At 40.4% G+C, this 18,505-nt stretch overlaps 1 protein-coding gene across 1 annotated transcript in view; it reads right to left on the bottom strand.

Annotated features, from left to right (window-relative positions):
- Positions 1-18,505, bottom strand: part of LOC127943251 (prolyl 3-hydroxylase 2-like) — a 45,098-nt gene that overhangs the window by 17,811 nt on the left and 8,782 nt on the right. The gene's annotated exons all lie outside the window — the stretch shown is intronic.

Below are 18,505 nucleotides of genomic sequence, written 5' to 3'. Positions count from 1 at the left end.
AGACGCTCATTTCACACACACACACACACATTTAGTATGTGTAACACCAACTAGTCCGTTCCTGAATCATTTGTGCCTTTTCCAGAGAGAACACCTGTTACCTTCATAAATATTCTATAATATACACCACAGCAGCCTTTTTTATGCATCTTCAGCCAGAGTTTACAAACCATTTACTAACACAATAAAAAAGGAAAACATCCCGTTTGATGTGGGATAAAATCATAGCCAAGAAAAGCCTAATTTATGCTCTAAAGGAAGGAGGAGGCAAAGAATGTCAACAACATGTTGATGGGACTGTAGATGCTTTTATGATCTGAGAAAATCATGTTGTCTGGTAGAGTTTAACTACAGACATTCAGAGCTTTAAACATTTGTGAGTGTGTGTGTGTGTGTGTGTGTGTGTGTGTGAACAAGAAAACAAAATCTATTAATATGCTTTTATTGGACTAAGTAAACTACTTTAGAAGATGCTTTCATCCAAGAACTTACTTACAAATCACGATCAATCTGTAGTTTATGCTAATAATAATGCAACATATTCATGGGGAAATATGTCCATTAGGCCTTTAGTGAGGTCCAGTTAAGGATACAGAAGTAAATAGAAAACTACTATTAACAATTATTAGAAAAGTATTATTAAAGGACATCCTTTACAACTAAAACCAATTTTATTTCGCTAATATCAATAATACATAAATCACAAAGCAAACAAAGACATATTATTTAATGTGTAATCTAAGGATGAGCTAATATTTAACAAATATTCAAGCAGAACACTTCAATCTGTAACTAGTAAATCCAGTAGGCTCTATATTGACTTCAAGCCCTTGTTTCACTCAACACTAAGCAATAGAGAAGCCACAAGAATCTGTGCAAACACAATACACTCCTTATATTAAATCCAGTGTGTTTACAAGTGGGGTCACTTTAGATAGCGGCGTCTTTTTAAGCTATCATTTCCAATTTCCATCTTAATCTTGAGTATTGATTTCTGTAAATTTAACCTAGCAATGACAATGAGGATACTGGGAGGTACATTAAGCATGTCCAGTTTTACAAACCATAACCTCAAATGTAAACATTTGTTTAAAACAAGTACAGCTATTTTAAACAGTATGTTCCCCAAGTAAACCATAATGTAAAATCTGAATTTTTTTTATAAACAAAGTAGGATGAACTGCTTGTTGTAGTCCTCATTTGTAAACCAATTCGGACTGAATTGTTTGCTTAATAATAAATATAAAATTCAGTTTCATATTTAATAGTCCACTTATTATACATTCTTTTTAGAAAGTAAAACCATTATGAAATGTATAGCATCCTCTTTTTAAACATGAATACATTTTGATTGTTTCCATCTAACAGTTTATAGCTGCTTTATAATAAAATACAAGCTTTCATAAAACGTTAAAGGCAATGTGTAATTTCTATGTTAATAGTATGACAAATTTTTCTCAACACTTACATCATCTTCAAACAGATATTTTTGTCCAAACTAAGTAAATGTCAGGGTAAATGATGAACTGATCTATTGTGGCACAAAACATCAGTCAAAACAGATCACATTTTCTTCCACTTACAATGTCTCAACTAACAAGAGTCAATGCAGAGGAAAATACAGTCTATTTATCCCAAGTATCCCATGTTGACCTGTCTTTCTTAATGGCAGTTAAACCTCAAAGGCTTGTGGGAATCCTGTGGATGGTGTCATCCATCCACTCCACACACATGTTGATTTAATAATGTAATGTCTGAAGAACGTCTTTAAAGCAGGATGAACAGACAGCCTCTTTCATTACAGCAAAGCCATGGGATAGCTGGAAAAATAAAAATAGGCGTACAGTAATCCAACTACTGTATGCTATCGCTGAATGGAAGTCTGTGTACGTGGAGTTTGGTTTTCAAATGGTTTCTTTGGTCGTCCCTTTGCTTAGAAGAGGTGTTCGGCTGCAGTTGATTAGTTTATACATAATTAGAGGGGAGATCAAAAGATTACAATTTAGATTAAAGGGCAGGATTAACTTGTTAGCCTTTTTGTTTGGTAAACAGTACTTCTGTTGTGTCTGAAAGAAAACCCTCAGACGATAACATCTCATACTCTTTGAAATGCACCTGTCTTATCAATTTTTCATTTAAATTTGTTTGGTTTTTCTTCGTAACACTAACTTTATTAGTAGTATACCACATTAATAATACATTAGAACAGCTCTCCGCAAAAAACAAAAAACAAAAAGAGCATGTTCATGCTGGTCCAAAGTGTCACATTAAATTAAAATATTTAATGCACTATATATTTGCATCAAACGTTCATCTTGGTATGGACCACCATTCAGACTTCCCGTCAGTCAAATTGAGAGTTTTTTTTAATGTTGGAGATGTGGGCTGCATCACAAAATGTCATACTTCCCGACTATGTAGTAGGCGAAAAACATTGTGACAAAAGAAGTGTATCCAAATTCATAGTACTCAAAAAAGATTAGGTAAAACGTACCCGTATGACCTACTACTTCAGTATGATTCTGAAATGTGCATAAAATTAACACTTTACTACCCTAGGAGGCCACAGGAGAGGATTTATGAATGAAAGTGTCGCAATGCAACTGGCACTGTTAGGTCATGTGATAATGACAACATGGTGAATGTAGTACGTCCAGATTACATTCATACTACACTCATTCATATTACATAGAACTTGATCTTTTTGCAGTCGCAAATTACTTAAGCAAAAAATTACCTATTTGAGAGACTATGCGATTTCTGATGCAGCCATGACTTACAGGTTCGCTCACTGCTCCAACCAAGGAGATTCACATTCCCGTTTTTGCAGCACCTGGGTGTCCAAACCTGTTCCTGTAGGGCCACTGACTTGCAGAGCTTAGCTCCAACCCAATTAAACACAGCTGAACCAGCTTATCAAGATCTTCAGTCTCGCGTGAAACTTCTAGGAAAGCGTGTTGGAGCTGGTTGGAACTATAATTTGCAGGACATTGGCCCAACAGGAGCAGGACTGGACACCCCTGTCAATGAAGTTTCTCAGCTGTATCCCCTATTTGCCTCCAGACTTGCCTAACCCATCCCACCATTTCCTTTCTCTTCCCCACGTATAGCAATCCCATTAAAAGCTTAAAAAGACCATAAAATAGTAACAGGTCTATAACTCATTGCAGGCCGTTTTCCTAAATCTTCCAACCTTACCTTGCCTGCTGCATCGGGAGAGACGGTTTTGTTTTACAGTTTATGAGTTGAAATCCTCTTGAAACACCATTCATCTTCCATTAGTTTTTTGCCCCACCACTATTTTGACCCAAAAAATCGGATAAATGCACAGTTAATAGTCCTCAACATCTTCTGTTTCAGCACCTTTCATGTCACTTCATGGGATCTCTTGGCCTGGAGTGGAGGGGTGAGCCAGCCCTCCCTCAACATCCTCCACATTCCTGCAGAGACCTGGGCCTGAGAGAGGGCAGCCCCCTCGGATCATCGCTCCCGGACTCAAGCTGGCTTCCTAATGACCAGACTCCCCACTGAGAAGAGCAACATTTGTTTAAAAAATAGCCTAATTTATCTCTTGTTCAAATATGAGCCTGATCTGAACTTACATTCATCCCCCTTCATGTGCTTTTCATGAGCTTAAGTAAGATAAAGTTTTATCCAATTTACATCACAACTAACTTTTTTTTTTCTGATGATGTTTAACGATGAGTTCCTCTAGAGTTCAAAAAGCCCATTAAATCTCTTCTTCTAGTGAGGCATATCAGTCCTGCTAGTGCACTGTTTAAACGCATGGATTGGAAACAGAGCGGGATGGTGGTGCTGTACTAAAGAGTTAAATCTAAAGCAGGCCTGGATTTTGTTCACATACAACAGTCCTTTATAACGGAGACAATTGTATCACAGTGCCTTCACAATGCTGCCTTTCATTCTCCTACGAAGCACCAGCACCCTCGATTTTCCTCCCTGGAGGTCTGCGTTCTGTATTTTGTCATGTTGCAGATGCCCATCTGCATCTGTATCTCTATACTGAGTGTAGGAAACTGAGCCAAGGCTACTCTATTGGCTCTGACAGGTGTGAACGCTCCTGAATAGCCCTCATAGGGCCCCAGTGAATTCTGGGAACTCTGAAGTTCTGAATGCAAAGTGATGAATGATTTGCCCTTTGTGATTAACAAGTTTTAAATGCAAACTCAAAGTAAATCCCAGGTATTGGGGTTTCTAAGTCTAATGGACATTTCTGTCACGTTTTATTGTTCGAAAGAAGAAAATTGTAAAACGTTCTGGCAGTTGTCAATGTTATTCCTATTCTGCTTGCTTTTATAAAGCACCATAAACATCCTGTCAGTAAGCTTAGAAAGTCTGATTGATGTTTGTAGAGTTAAGCCCGTTTTACAAAATCCCACGCATAAAATACTGTGAGCACGATGCAGCAAGTATACAGCAACAAATGATTTTCTTGTCTGTACTGGATGTGAAACTTTTGTGTGAAGTGACACAATAACAGATTTAAACACAACAGATTTGATGTTTAATTTAGCGCAACAGTTATTTTTTTAGCAACTTTAGTTCTAGAAGTATTTTTCCTATTCATTTTTTCCTATCGTGAGATGCATCTTAACAACAGAGACTTTGATTTGAATCAAAAACATTTTGGAAATTGGACTAAAAGACTGTATACTTATCAGCTTTCAAGAAGGAAAGGACTACACTCCCATGAAGCATTACAAATTACATATTAAAAATTGAAACGTAAACATGTTTCAAATATATTTATTCAAGAATATACATACATACTAATATGTAAGTGTTTTGAGAGTTCAACTATGCCATTCAAGTTTTTTGTTTTTTTTTTGCACAATTTATTCGTTGAGATTCTCTGATTTGTGAACGTTCTCCTGAATTGTGGGTTATGTAGATTTTTCAACAGGAAATCCAGAGTAAAACAAAAAAATATTTTCAATAATGCGTGCTGATGGCTTCAACATTAGCATCTACCATCAATATCTACATCAATAGCTCACAGTGGGTCTGTCTTTAATGGTTTAAAAGTCAGCATCAAAAAAAATTCCGCAATGCTCATCCGATGAGTTCTAAATAGAAAACTAATACGATTTTAACTTCCATAATCCAACTGTTGCGCTTTATACAATGAAGTGATGCAGAATTGTGGACCAATTAAATTTTTGCAAGATTAAACTTAGAATTGTATTTATTTTTTTGGCATTTTTGCCTTAGGACAGTATTTAGACAGGAAGCAAAGTGGGAGAGATGGAGAATAGGATCGTGTCTGTGAGCCGCGACTTGAACAAGAAGCGCAATGGCGTTATGTGTCGGCGAGCTACCCACGAGGCTACTCCAACCAAAAACCTCGATTTACATGGAATAGGTAGCTTGACCTGTTAATGTTTGTCAATTCAAGTTATGCTGTTGTATTACATTTTAGCACAATAATTGCTAATTAAACAATTGAAATATCTAGAAGCACAACAATAACAATATTCAACATTGTGCCTCATCAAGAGGCTAAAATATGGGGTTTGTAAAAAGTTTAGTGTTATGAGTTTGTCTGTTTGTTGGTTTATGGCAGTGGTTGCACAGGCCAAAACTAAATGTATCCAAAGTGAGCCAATCATAGCTCCTTGTTTCAGATCACAGCATGAGGCAGTTTAATTGACCCAGGGAGACTGGCGGAGGAGGTGCAGTGGCCTGTTATCTTTGGAGTAGCGGAGTGCTTCATTTTTGACAGTAGTCTGGCTAGTGTCACACCTGGACTCATTTAGTGTGTTTTTGCCCGTGACCCAGTTTCTGTCTTCGGTGTTTAGTTTGATTAGTTCCCAGGTGTGTCTATTATCTTCCTCATGTGTTCCATGTCCCTGTTAATTTAGTTATTCCATCCACCTGTGTTTCCCCATTATCCTTTGTACTTAAGCCTTGTCCTTTCAGTTCTGTTTTGTCGGGTCTTCACTTGCTACTTACGTGTGTCTACCTCTGTGCTCCATGTTGGATATCCCTGTGTTGGATATATTAAAAACCTTATTCCGTTTATCCTCGACTCCGTATTCCTTCAGGCAGCGTAAAACCGTGACAGAAGACCCGACCAGAAAAAGAAAATAGAAAACTGTGTGTTTTTTCCCTCCGTTTTGTTTTTGTGTTTTCAAAGTCTTTTTGTTTCGTAGTGTTCTATGGATCCCCTCTATCGTCCTGAATTCCTTATCCTCCTGCTGAAGCAGGGAGGACGTTCTCTCGAGGACCATACCAGACAGTTTCTTCTATTAGCTAATGCCACCAGCTACCCGGACGACGCGCTCTGCACCTTCTACAACACCAGCCTGAACTCCAAATGCAGAGCGTTGTCGTCCGAAGATGGTCCTCGAGAGGATTTCGCCGCATTCGTGGAGTGGACTCTGGCGAGAAATGGCTCATCTTTCACCATCTGCCCCATAGAGGATCTCGCCAGTCCCACTCCCGACCCAGAGACCAGCCAGCCACCATCACGCCGCACGGAGCCAGAGCCCACCGCAGCCGCAGAGCCCGAGCCATCCACTGACAGGGAGCCGGATCTCGAGAGCGCGACTGACCAGGTGTGTGAGCCGGCAACACCGTGCATCGTGGGAGTCCTCGTGGAGATCGAGGGCGTGGAGGAAAGCCCTGCCCACACTCCTGCGACTGAGGGTGAGCTGTTTGCAGTCTCTGAAAGCCATATGGAGCAAGTTCTGGATCTGATGGACTGGTCTATGGAGGTAATCCCTAATTTTCCTGTTTCCCTGCTGGTTCCGTCCAGCCCTGATTCCCCTGTATACCCTCTCAGTCTCCCACTCCTACCTCCTCCAGTCATTTCCTCTGCTCCATTTCCGCTGGTTCCGCCCAGCCCTGAATCTTCTGTGTCTCCGCTGGTTCCGCCCAGCTCTGAATCTTCTGTGTCTCCGCTGGTTCTGCCCAGCCCTGAATCTTCTGTGTCTCCGCTGGTTCCGCCCAGCTCTGAATCTTCTGTATCTCCTGTGTTCCCTCCCGGCCTCCCTCTCCCACCTCCTCCAGGACCTGCTGGTCCCTCTGCTCCACTTTCGCTGGTTCCGTCCAGCCCTGATCCTCCTGTCCTTCCCATCCTTCTCTCTCCTCCTCCTAGACCAGCCAGTTCCTCGTCATCCCTGCTGGTGCCAGTCAGTCCTGCAGCTCACCCTCAGTCCGCGCCATCGGGGCGCGGTGGTTCGCCGCTGGACTGCCAGTCTCCAGCTCCGCCTTGGCGTGTTAAGGCCCTGTCTCCGCCTCCAGCCTCCGAGCCCTGGACTCCTCCTCGGTCCTTCGACCCAGCGGCTCCGCCTTGGCTCTTAGCTCCCTCGTCTCCACCGTGGCCTGTCATCCCACCTGCTCCACCGGGCTCCCTCGTCCCTCCGGCTCCACCTTGGTCAGTCGTCGACCATCCGCCGCCTCGGGACTCCACTCCTCCGGTTCCACCTCGTCTTTCCATCCCTCCAGCTCTGTCAGGCTCCTCCTTCCCTCCGGTTCCACCTCCATCCTCGGTCGCTCCGGCTCCACAGCGGTCTGCCAGGACCCCGCCTCCGCCTTGGTCGCCTGAGCCTTCTGCTCCACCTAGGCCCTCCGGAACCTCGACGTCCCCCTGGCTCTGCGGCTGTGCTGCTCCATCTTGGGCTCCTCACCCACCGGTGCAGTCTCCGCCTGTCGGCCCCCTGGTGTCGTCGAACCTTCCTTCACCATGGCTCCTCCCGCCGTCGACTCCACCTTGGATCTTCGTCCTGGCTGGTCTCTGGTGGACCATCTGGCTCCTCCTGCTCCTGTCTCCTCCCTGGCTCCTTCCTCCGTCTCCTCCCTGGCTCCTCCTTCTGTGGTCCCTGTCTGCTGGCCCCTTCCTGGGAGTCCGTCCTCCACCGGAACCTCCTCCCAAGTTCCCACCCACGCCTCCCCCTGTTGTTTCTACGGTGCGAGGACGCACCTACCGGGAGGGGGGAGTACTGTCACACCTGGACTCATTTAGTGTGTTTTTGCCCGTGACCCAGTTTCTGTCTTCGGTGTTTAGTTTGATTAGTTCCCAGGTGTGTCTATTATCTTCCTCATGTGTTCCATGTCCCTGTTAATTTAGTTATTCCATCCACCTGTGTTTCCCCATTATCCTTTGTACTTAAGCCTTGTCCTTTCAGTTCTGTTTTGTCGGGTCTTCACTTGCTACTTACGTGTGTCTACCTCTGTGCTCCATGTTGGATATCCCTGTGTTGGATATATTAAAAACCTTATTCCGTTTATCCTCGACTCCGTATTCCTTCAGGCAGCGTAAAACCGTGACAGCTAGCAGCGCTTCTGGCTGACTTCTGTGGTGAGCATGCCAAGTGGAAGCCCCCTTCAGCCTGGGAGCCGCTAAAAGCATCTCCCCCTGAGACCAATCCTGGACCCCCACTGAAGAAACCCCCCGCTGTACTTTGACAAATGGGAATAAATTGCTTTCTTGGGGGCATTCGGGGTGGTAACCTCTTTCTGAAATGGGCTGACTGTTTTATTATTGCCTGCTTTCACACCCTGATATAATTATGACTGATGAGGAGTGGTTAATTTAATAACACTTTGGCCAAGGAGGTGTTTCCAAACCAAATCATCAGCAAATTAGCATTTTCTAAAGTCTCAATTTTTCAAGGGTCGAAAACACTGGGGAAGTGTAAACGACAGGCATAACCATAGGAAAAGTTATGCGGTTTAAAATGAAAATGCACTAGTAAATGTAGCCTTAGATTTACTACTAACTAATTTTTAAAGTTCATTAACACAACAAAAGCAGTAGCTAAAAAGCTATTCATAACAACCAACAATAGGGGTTAAAAGAGATTTTTAAATCATTGTTTAAATCTTTAATTTCAAACTTAGAAAGTAATCAAATAAACTGACTAAATGTCATTAATTTTGTTTACATGCAAAAATAATCTCATAATACAAAGCGACAATAGTAGAGATATTAAAAATACCATCTAGTTTTAATGTCAAAACATATATAGATATCGAATTACCTGTCTTAACAGCAATCATAGTGTTAACATGCACAAATCTACGTTTCTGTTAGGTTTTGCTTAAACTGTTGACCTTTCGTAAAAATAAAAATAAAAAAAATAAACCAATGTTCGAGGCATTTACATGACTTTTACACAAACGTTGGCTGCATTCAGTGAAAGCAGGAGCAAAATCCACATGAACCCCAGGAGATCTGACATGATTTCCAACTACAGAATCAGCTTTAAGAGAGATGGGAAAATGAGCAGAAATAATGAAAACAAAACTGCTCTCCTGACCTCTACACTGACAGAAATGGGTCAGATCAAAAGGCTTAAGTTAAGTTTGGTCTGCCATGTATTTATGAGAAGCAAAGGACATGAGGGCCAAGCCCAAGGGGGGCAGTGACAACACAACAGGTCATCTCTTATTACACTGTGTGATTCAGTAGGTCAGGGGTGGTGACCTCACTAGGAGACGGCCCGGCCGGAGCCACAAATCTTTAGTAGTCAGGAATCCATGGACGTTTGAACTGGGACGGTTGTAAAAAGGTCAAAGGTCATGGCTGGCAAGATCTGACACATTCCTATTGCAGAAACTTGGAAATGCTCAAAACAGCTTATTCACAGACAACATTGTCAAAACTAGCAATAAAGCCTGGGTAGGTTAAATGCGCTAACAGAATTAGCAGTTCTGTCATTATCAAACTTCAAGTACATGGAAACAAACTCAGGTTGTAAAAAATAAATAAATAATTAAGCAAATAAGTACTTTTTGTGTTTATATAGACCAGTTTTATACAATGTATGTCTCCCAAATCATTATTTCTCATGCTAAATAAAAATGCTAATGCTAATGAATGCATCACAGAGCTCACATTCAAGCATCATTGTTCACTGTTGTTCAGTACTTTAAAATTGGTAACTTTTCATGCCATCCACCAAAATAAACCTAGACTAACTGACAAATGTCAACTAAGCTTCATAAATGGAAAGTTCAAGTCAATCACAGATTTTGATGTAGCTGAAAGGCCGTCTGTTTCCTTCATTAAAAGCATCATCTGGTCTAGTGGTAGAAACTTTGAGCTTTATGTTGAGACTATAAATTGGACTGATTTCAATGAGTTGGTTTAAAGCCAAGTTAATAGTCCAGTTGGTGTTTCAAACTCCACCTCTAATCAGGAAGGTAGGATAAATAATGCTACTATAATTTATTTAAAATATTCTTGGCTTAATTAATGCTATTTTCTGTGCATTTCCCCAGAGTCCTGTAAACCATATAAGCTTGAAATGCTGAAAATGTCATGCGCTTGTTTACCCCGACTCTGAAAGAAGACCTCACAGCTATTTCGATTTAATTGGCAAATTTGTTCAGCAAAGCTCAAGTTTTCTGAGTTAAGAAAACATATGTCTGGTTTAGATGTTTATGTACAATGAGGACTGACTTCATTATCTCAGCACACACTATAGCGCAACTATAGTTGCACAAAGCGGGGGGTCAGGGCTTAAAACTTCTTAGAGCATGGCCAAATACACATCCCACGGCATTCCTTAGTTAAACAGTGGTGTGCTATAAGCATTTGTGAGCAGACGGTTTACAGTTACGCATCTGTTAAAAGTAAAACAGCATCGCTTTTACCACTGAAAGAAACTGTTGCAGGACTTTACACAACTGTTCCGTTCAGAAAAGTTTAATTATATAGTGGCTAAACACAATTCTAGAGCACAAAGCAATTGATTATTCAACTCAGACATCAGAAGTGGTTTTATTCCAAGTCGGTAAACTTCAGTAATCAAATTGTAAATAGCTCTCTGGATTCAAAATGGGGGGTTGAGCAGGTCTGCAAGACTAACACACCTTTAGAAAACAACACTGAGGTGTTAGCTTACACCCCAGATGGTTTTAAACTATTTATAAAAAGTATTCAGAGCTAGAGATTTTCCACTTGACTAAAACTGTGAAATGCAAAATAGTTGTATTAAAAACTTAAACACATATGTGCCCTAGTAAAAACATTGACATGGGTTGCCATAGTCTATTTATAATTTAAGTTAAGAACTTGTGGTCTTACAAGTGGCACATGCTGATGAAAGAGCTGCTTTCATGAGCAGAACGAGCCCTGAGAAAAGTCACGGCCTTATATAATTTCTTCATTTCTATGTCGCAATATTCTCATATACTAAATAAAATGGTAAAATAAAACGACATTTGGATTTCCTGAGGGAAATACCCACGCTCAAAAGGCATCAGAAAAGTTTTTGTTAAAAGTATCCAGAAAGGGAAAAAGAAAACCAGAGCTCTCTTCCAACACCAAGTGAGCTGCCTACTAATTTTAGCCATCATAGGCATGTTCACAAGACAAGGCTTGCTCCAAATATAGGGAACATTATGTTACCTAATAAGATTCCAAAACAGCAACAACAAGCTACTGTAACTATAATGTAAATTCAAGATGGCACAAGTTAAGAGAAATAGGTCAATTTAATTCAGTACATAGTAAGTTTGATTAAGTATTGATAAAATGAACTAAATACATTTGTGTGGTTTTAGTATTTATGCTATTTTTGCTTAAAGTATTTAGTTTTTAGCTTTTGTTCCAAAAATACTCCTTCCGGTTTGTCACAAGTTTCGGAAAGTTTTTTTCGAGTATGGGTCTGTGTGACGTTAGATGGAGCGGAATTTCCTTATATGGGTCCTGAGGCACTTCTCCCGGAGGAGCGCGCACTCACGTGGGGCAGAGCACTGAGAGCACAGACATTCACTGACCAGAGCGAGACCGTCGCGAAATGTCACAAAAGAAGTGTGTTTTTGGTTGCGAAGGCAAGACAACCCTGCACAGATTACCAAACTAAAAAAAAAAACATTAAGGGACCAGTGGATGGAGTTTATTTTTACAGAGCATCGACGGAGTTGTGCAAGTATTTTTGTTTGTTCCCTGCATTTCGAAGATGCTTGTTTTACAAACAAGGCCCAGTTTGACGACGGATTTGAACATTGTTTATTTCTTAAGGATGATGCAATCCCAACGAAAAAGGGTCACGATCATGTGTTGGAACCACAGGTGGTGAGTAAAACTGCTTCAAATATCTCTGTGTTGTTTAATTAGCTATCGGCGCGTAAGCACATCAAGTAAACCTTGTACACCTTTAAAGAAGAAAAAAAGACGACATAAAGTGGAACTTAGTCATTTTCCAAAACCGCTAAGCAAAAATATACAGTTTCAATACATACCACATAGAGACGTCCTGCTGTAGTCGTTGCTGCTGCTGCTCTTGTTCAATTTCAGCCCTCTGGATCTGATTCTGGATCATAAATAAATGGCTGAATCTGACTGTTAGCCATGGTTTGTTTTGGATGATGGTTTTTTCCTCACGGTAATGTCACAACTTCCAAACGCTATCAATGCAAAAGCCTACTCACGCTCGTGATTCTTTAGCTCCGCCCACACGTCACGCCTCCAGCCGCTCGTGTTTTTTTTTTAAAAATCGGCACAGACTATTTTTCTCTCATAAATATAATACAACTAAAGACTTTTTGGAGATATGAAGGATGCAGTACTACGCTATAGGTACTCAAGATTAACAGGAGATTGAGTGAAAATGAGCATTTCACCCCCCCTTTAAAAACTATTATACCAAAAAACATGGGGACAAAAAACATGCTAAGGAGGTTTGCTAACTTATCTTGTTTCCCAGCCAAGTAAAGTTGGTCTTATTTGCTGGTGTAAATGATTTAAAGGTGTTTTGAGACTTGCTCAGACCAGCTTAAATCAGCTAAGACCAACAAACCACCTTAGGTTTCTTAATTCTTGACCATGACAGGTGAACCCCACAAAAAGGTGTCAAGAGGCCGCTAATAATATTGTTGTTTCTTCTGGAACATTTAGGAGTGTGTCAAGCACACATTGAAAATGTACCATGACCAAAAACATGTGTTTAAAATAGTCAGGGAGAGTTATTATCTCACTCTTGTGCCTTTAAAAGAGCACCCAAAAACAGTCTCCCAGAACAGTGAGTCCAACGATTTTACCAGACCTGCTTTCAGTCTACACTTAAGGGAGTCTGACATAGGATTCAACAAAAATGCTTTTCAGCTTCACATACTTTAATTGGAAACACAGTGCACGCTCTCAGCAATTTCAGGGTGACTCGTGATCAAGCATTGGTCATACGCAAGTCTGTTGCCAATCAATGAGAGAGCACATTTCTGTGGTTGCAGAAACAGACTAGCATGCATTTACATCATCCGCTACCCAATTCTAACAGCAAGGTACGATCCAGACAAAAATGTGCCGGTTTTCCTGTGCCATTTCCTATTTGGCTAGTTAAACAGAAAAGATGTACAGGCTGTGCTTGCACACAGGTTTAGCTTTAGAGCATGTTAAATCCTAATAATGCTACAGTAATAAATAAAAAATACCCCTTGGCTTCATTCCATGCTGAATTTGGGAAAGGGGCTGTAAAACAAGTAGCCGCTGGAGCCAGTAATCTGTAGGCAATAATAGAGAGTGGAAAAACATGCTACGTAACATCATGATTCAATATAGATGTCTCGGACAGGAGTAATGCACCATATGCTATCCTAAAGGTTATGAGACTCACTCAAGCATTTTTATATGTAGGCCGTGCAGGAACTACTTAAACGTGACCTTAGGCACAATGACGCAAGAGTACAGCTTAAGTTATCCCTCTACAATGATAACCATATTTAAACATGGACTCTACTAGTGGGTATGGGAATATAAAACACAAGGATGCCTGTATTCCTGAAAAAGGAAAATAACAGACTGCATTGGGAGTCAACAGAATGGAAGTTCTTCCAGTTATGCTCCTTGGGACCAAGGCAAGCACACCTGGAGGCCTGGTCAGGGGGTTAATTAAGCTTCCAGAAGAAGCCAAGAATGATGCAAAGCCAGATGGCATGTCATCATTGGTATAATTAGTGTTATGATATGCCATTATGACCTCAGAATCGAAGTGCTTCTTAATATCGAACTAGCAACATTGTGGCAGCGATAGTACAAGGATGGAATGATTGGTAACATTAGCTGAGATTATCAAACTTGACTGATGGTGTGGTTGAAGGAGGGATGCATTACAGTTATTTTTGGATTGTGAGATCACCCTCATTAACCCTGTTTGGTCTAGACGGCTAATTTGGGGGAAAAGAAAATGCATGTCATCCATGTCTTTCTGGTTGCAAACTCCTTAAGTGTCCTAGTCGAACTCAAAGGACCTGACCTAGAAATACAGTTCACCTAAATCACTCAGCTGTATTACAAGGTTCAAATTATGTTGTACAGGGAAAAGGTGCATGCTTCAAAGCATTACGTACTAAAACTCACAGCTGTGGTGTACATATTAATAACTGCAAGCAATTTCTCCCTTTAAATCACTACTTGGGAGTTCTTTAAGACAGTTTCAAAAGGGTTCAGAGTGCAGCTATGCCAAAGTGTGGGAAGTGCAGATGGAAGTACTTAGTTACCTTCTCTACTGAAATGAAGGCACATCCGTTGTCGAACAATCCCATTCCACACACCTCCCAAGATATCTTGATGCCATTAAATCCCAGTCAAGAAAGTTGACTAAGTCAGTCTTCAAGAATCAGGAGTTGTCATGTACATGGCATGAAGAGGAAGGAATGATTCCCCTAACCTTTCACGTAACTGTTGTAATTCAGATTGCTGCTATACTGTGTTTCATGTTGACAAAAGGTCAAAATTAACTACCATGCAAGTGGCTGAAAGGAGACCTCAGAGTATAGGGAAAGGGTGACAGGCAGATTTAGGAATGAAATAATTGGCCGGTGGTTTTGGAATTGAGAGGAAACCAGATAGGACACATTTTAAAAGCTTGGGAAACATGTAGGAAAAACATTAGTGAGGTAATGGGTGATGTTCCCACTAGGGCAATTGCAGCAGAGCGTAGTTAATTACAGTGCAGGTGACAGCTGAATGCTTGATTTTAAATGCTTTGACTTTCACTCGCACTCCAAACGGTAAGTCAAAGTAAGCTATAGTTACAGGCTGACATAATACCTAGCTTCTCTGAAAAGCTGAGGGGCTGCAGTAATGGTGTTCAAAGCAAATTTCCATGTTCTTCCCTGACAGTTTCTGGGTGAGTCTTAAAGCAAAAGTTCACAGAGGAAGGGACCAAAAAGGGACCTCTTCCCTGTAGCTCTCAAATCCCATTTAGCACATTAAAAACACTTTGTGTCAAGTTTGATGTCTATGAAAATCAATCATGGAACTGAGGAAAATGAAACTGGGGAGCTACAGTGGATGTGATTTTGAGTGGATAATATATATAATCTATATTTTGGCTTTGTTAAATTTGGAATATAATGCACAAATATAGTTAATAACAAAGATGAAAGTTTTTTTTATTTTTATAAACAACAAATAAAAACTTCAGCCTGTCCGAATTCTGCAGTCCTTTGCAGGAGGGATGGCTTTCTCAAACATGTCAAATCTCATTGAGACACCAGAAGTTTGAGGCCATGACAGCCTTGGTGAACTCAAGGTAAAGGACTCTTAGATGGTGGTGTGTTCCCAACTGACAAAACAATGATTAAAAGAACATCCAGGGCATGAAATAACAGATTCCAACACTTCTTTTGTGCAAAAATGGAGTGAAAATAATCACTCAACTTGATGTGTAACGCTCTGTGTTAGAATTCATAGAATGAAATCACAACAACTTCTAATACTACCCAACAGCATCCTGGAAGGATGGTAGCTAGCTCATGTTTACTTTGAGGTTTCCCATGACAGAGCATCCAGTTCATGTTTGCAACCAAAGTAGGAAATGGGATTCTAATACTTTCAGGTGATTTTGCTGTGTGTTGTGATATCTCTTGCAGAAAACAAGCAATAGAGCATTTCATATGCATGTTTGAGATAACAGAACTTTACTATGGTTCCCATTGACAGGACAAGCTCATAAATCTCACATAAATGTAATTTTATTGAAAGAATGTCCAACATTTGCAGTGTTGTAAATATACAACCAGCCAACCAGGAGACTGTAATATTTCCGAGACTCCTTAAACTCAAATCAAAGCATTCTCAAACTGGTAATTTCATGCGCACACTCCAGATCTTTAATCAATGCCACATGGCAAATAATTCAATCAGCGGACACACTTGAGGCACATATAATCCATGAACCCCCAGCAGGGTCTCAGCCATCTGCTCTAAATGCCCACTGAACGAAGCAAATTTCATCAATGCCACCTATAAAATTTCCTTCTTCATGAAGATATCCCCAGAGCCACCATGCAGAGCTCCCAACCATTCATTAAGATTATTATTTTATTACCATTGACCACTGTTTGTAAGGTTATCATATTGGAAGAATCAGAAAGGGTTGGACCAAATATTCAAATATCCAGGTTCTGTGTGAAGAACTAAGACTTTATGAAGAGTGTACACCACTTCAAATGCCAACTGATTACCTTCTGGAAGACTTTTCCAAATGGTTTTATCCCAAAATAAACCCTTCTTCACATTAAAAACAGCTGCAGTTGTCTCATTTCCGAATGTATTGCCCATGATAATGACATTGAAACCACAGAGCCCAAGATGTTTAAAATTTACCCTGCTTAATAGCCTAATATAATAAAATCAACAAAAACAGCATTAAAAAGCATTAAAAACAATGATTTCTGCTTCAAATTTGGCAAAGTATCTCATTGGTCTCATTAATTATCGTGACCATTAGAATCCAGAATCTGACACGGTATCAGCGATTCTCTTTGAAGTTGAAAATTAACTCATTACTCTTTCTTAATTCTTAAATGAGAACAAATGACTTATGGAAGTGAGAGAATGATTCATCTTGAAAGAAATGTTCCAGGTTCAACAGCAGCTGCAGCCACATCTGTACATTAATTTTGATTAATCCCTCGGTTAGTCCAAACAAGCAAAGATTGTGTTTACAGTAATGTACTTACAGTACACAACTAATGTTCAGAGGTCTGTAGCTAGATGATCATTGTGTTGATATTTTGATGAAGTGCCTGTGGTTTCTACTGCAATGACAACACAGATACAAATATGCTTTAATGGAGAAAAAGTTGAAGGTTTAACCTGAATCTCGATAGTGTGTATTGTTAAAAAGTCCCTATGGAGTTTCTTCTGTTTGAAGATTTAACATTGAAGAGCACTCAAGAGTAGCCAAGAGAATGGTTAAGTCAAAAAAAACTTTCCATTGGTTTATTGCACACAATTCAAGCTCGAACAAGTGCCTTGAAAAGCCAACAAGTAAAGGAAAATTCCTCTCTGCAATGTACTAATGTGATCTGATGATTCCACAAGTCGTGAAAAACAAATCAACTAATTGTGGTTTAGAGGTGTGATCTCCAAGCTGAGAAATTATTGGTGGAAATTTCTGTTGGGAGAGCAATGATTAAAGTGATGTTGAGCACGCCCATGACAAGAATGTACAAGAAGATGAACAAGATGCAAATACCAAATAGATTTTTACATATTAAGGCCTGGAAAGCAAATGACACGAGAATTCAAGTCTTTAGGGCAGTTAATAAGGTAACATTGGACAGGACCTCAGCTTCCACAGTTCATGAATAACACTTGCTTCAGTTTCCACAGTTTAGTCCTCGACGTCACAGGATCTATGAATGGAAGCCCTGTTTCTTAGTCTACTGAACCAGTAGGCCAGAATGTGGCTTCCAGCAATTATACCCATGAGTCACATCCCGACTTCACATCATCTCAACTATTAGCCGACATCATCCTTTTGGCAGACATGCCGAGACTACACACTGTCTGTGCTTAAAGGGGGTCTACCACAAGTGTAGGACTGCACTTTCATAAATGATACCAAACCCTCAATGATTTTCACATGTTCTCTGCACATATCTCAGTATGCTTATGCTACACAAAGATAACCAAAAAACCAGACAGGTTCTATCAAATAATATCCATCTACAATAGTACAACTAAAGCCACCTTTCGGATATCTCTGACAAAAGACAAGCAACAGACTGGAAATCATTGATTTCCAATGGAGAGTAGTAGTGTGGGAGCTGCATGGAGTTCCATGGCAATGCGTTAAAATATTTGAACTTCTGCGGCTTCAAAGCTTGCCACAACTCAGTTTTTCAATGGCTCTGGCTTTAACTGAAGCGCTACATTTATGCCACATTAAGTGTGCCAAAATTGATTTTTTTTTATCCAGTATTAAAACTTACAAAATGTGTAAACTGACACTTTGTTTCACATCATATGCAGGCTTGCCAAATTGGTGTGAGATTTACATGAGCAGAGTGAGAGCATGTGACAGACCCTTGAAGCGTGTAGTCTCGCGTAGCCAGACCTGGAATCTATGGCAGCTTTTATTGGCCAAGTCCCGCCCATGAGTCCGTTTGACCAACATGTAAAACGTTTTGTTCATCATTACGTTTCAAGGATAGGAAATGTCGCACAGACCGGTGTGTAAAACTCTCTGATATAGTTTAAAGATTAAATGTTGCAAACTTTAAATATTTCACATACTTTTGA

The sequence above is a fragment of the Carassius gibelio genome, chromosome A22 (assembly GCF_023724105.1).
Source record: "Carassius gibelio isolate Cgi1373 ecotype wild population from Czech Republic chromosome A22, carGib1.2-hapl.c, whole genome shotgun sequence".
NCBI lineage: Eukaryota > Metazoa > Chordata > Actinopteri > Cypriniformes > Cyprinidae > Carassius > Carassius gibelio.
This window is presented reverse-complemented; position numbering and strand designations above follow the sequence as displayed.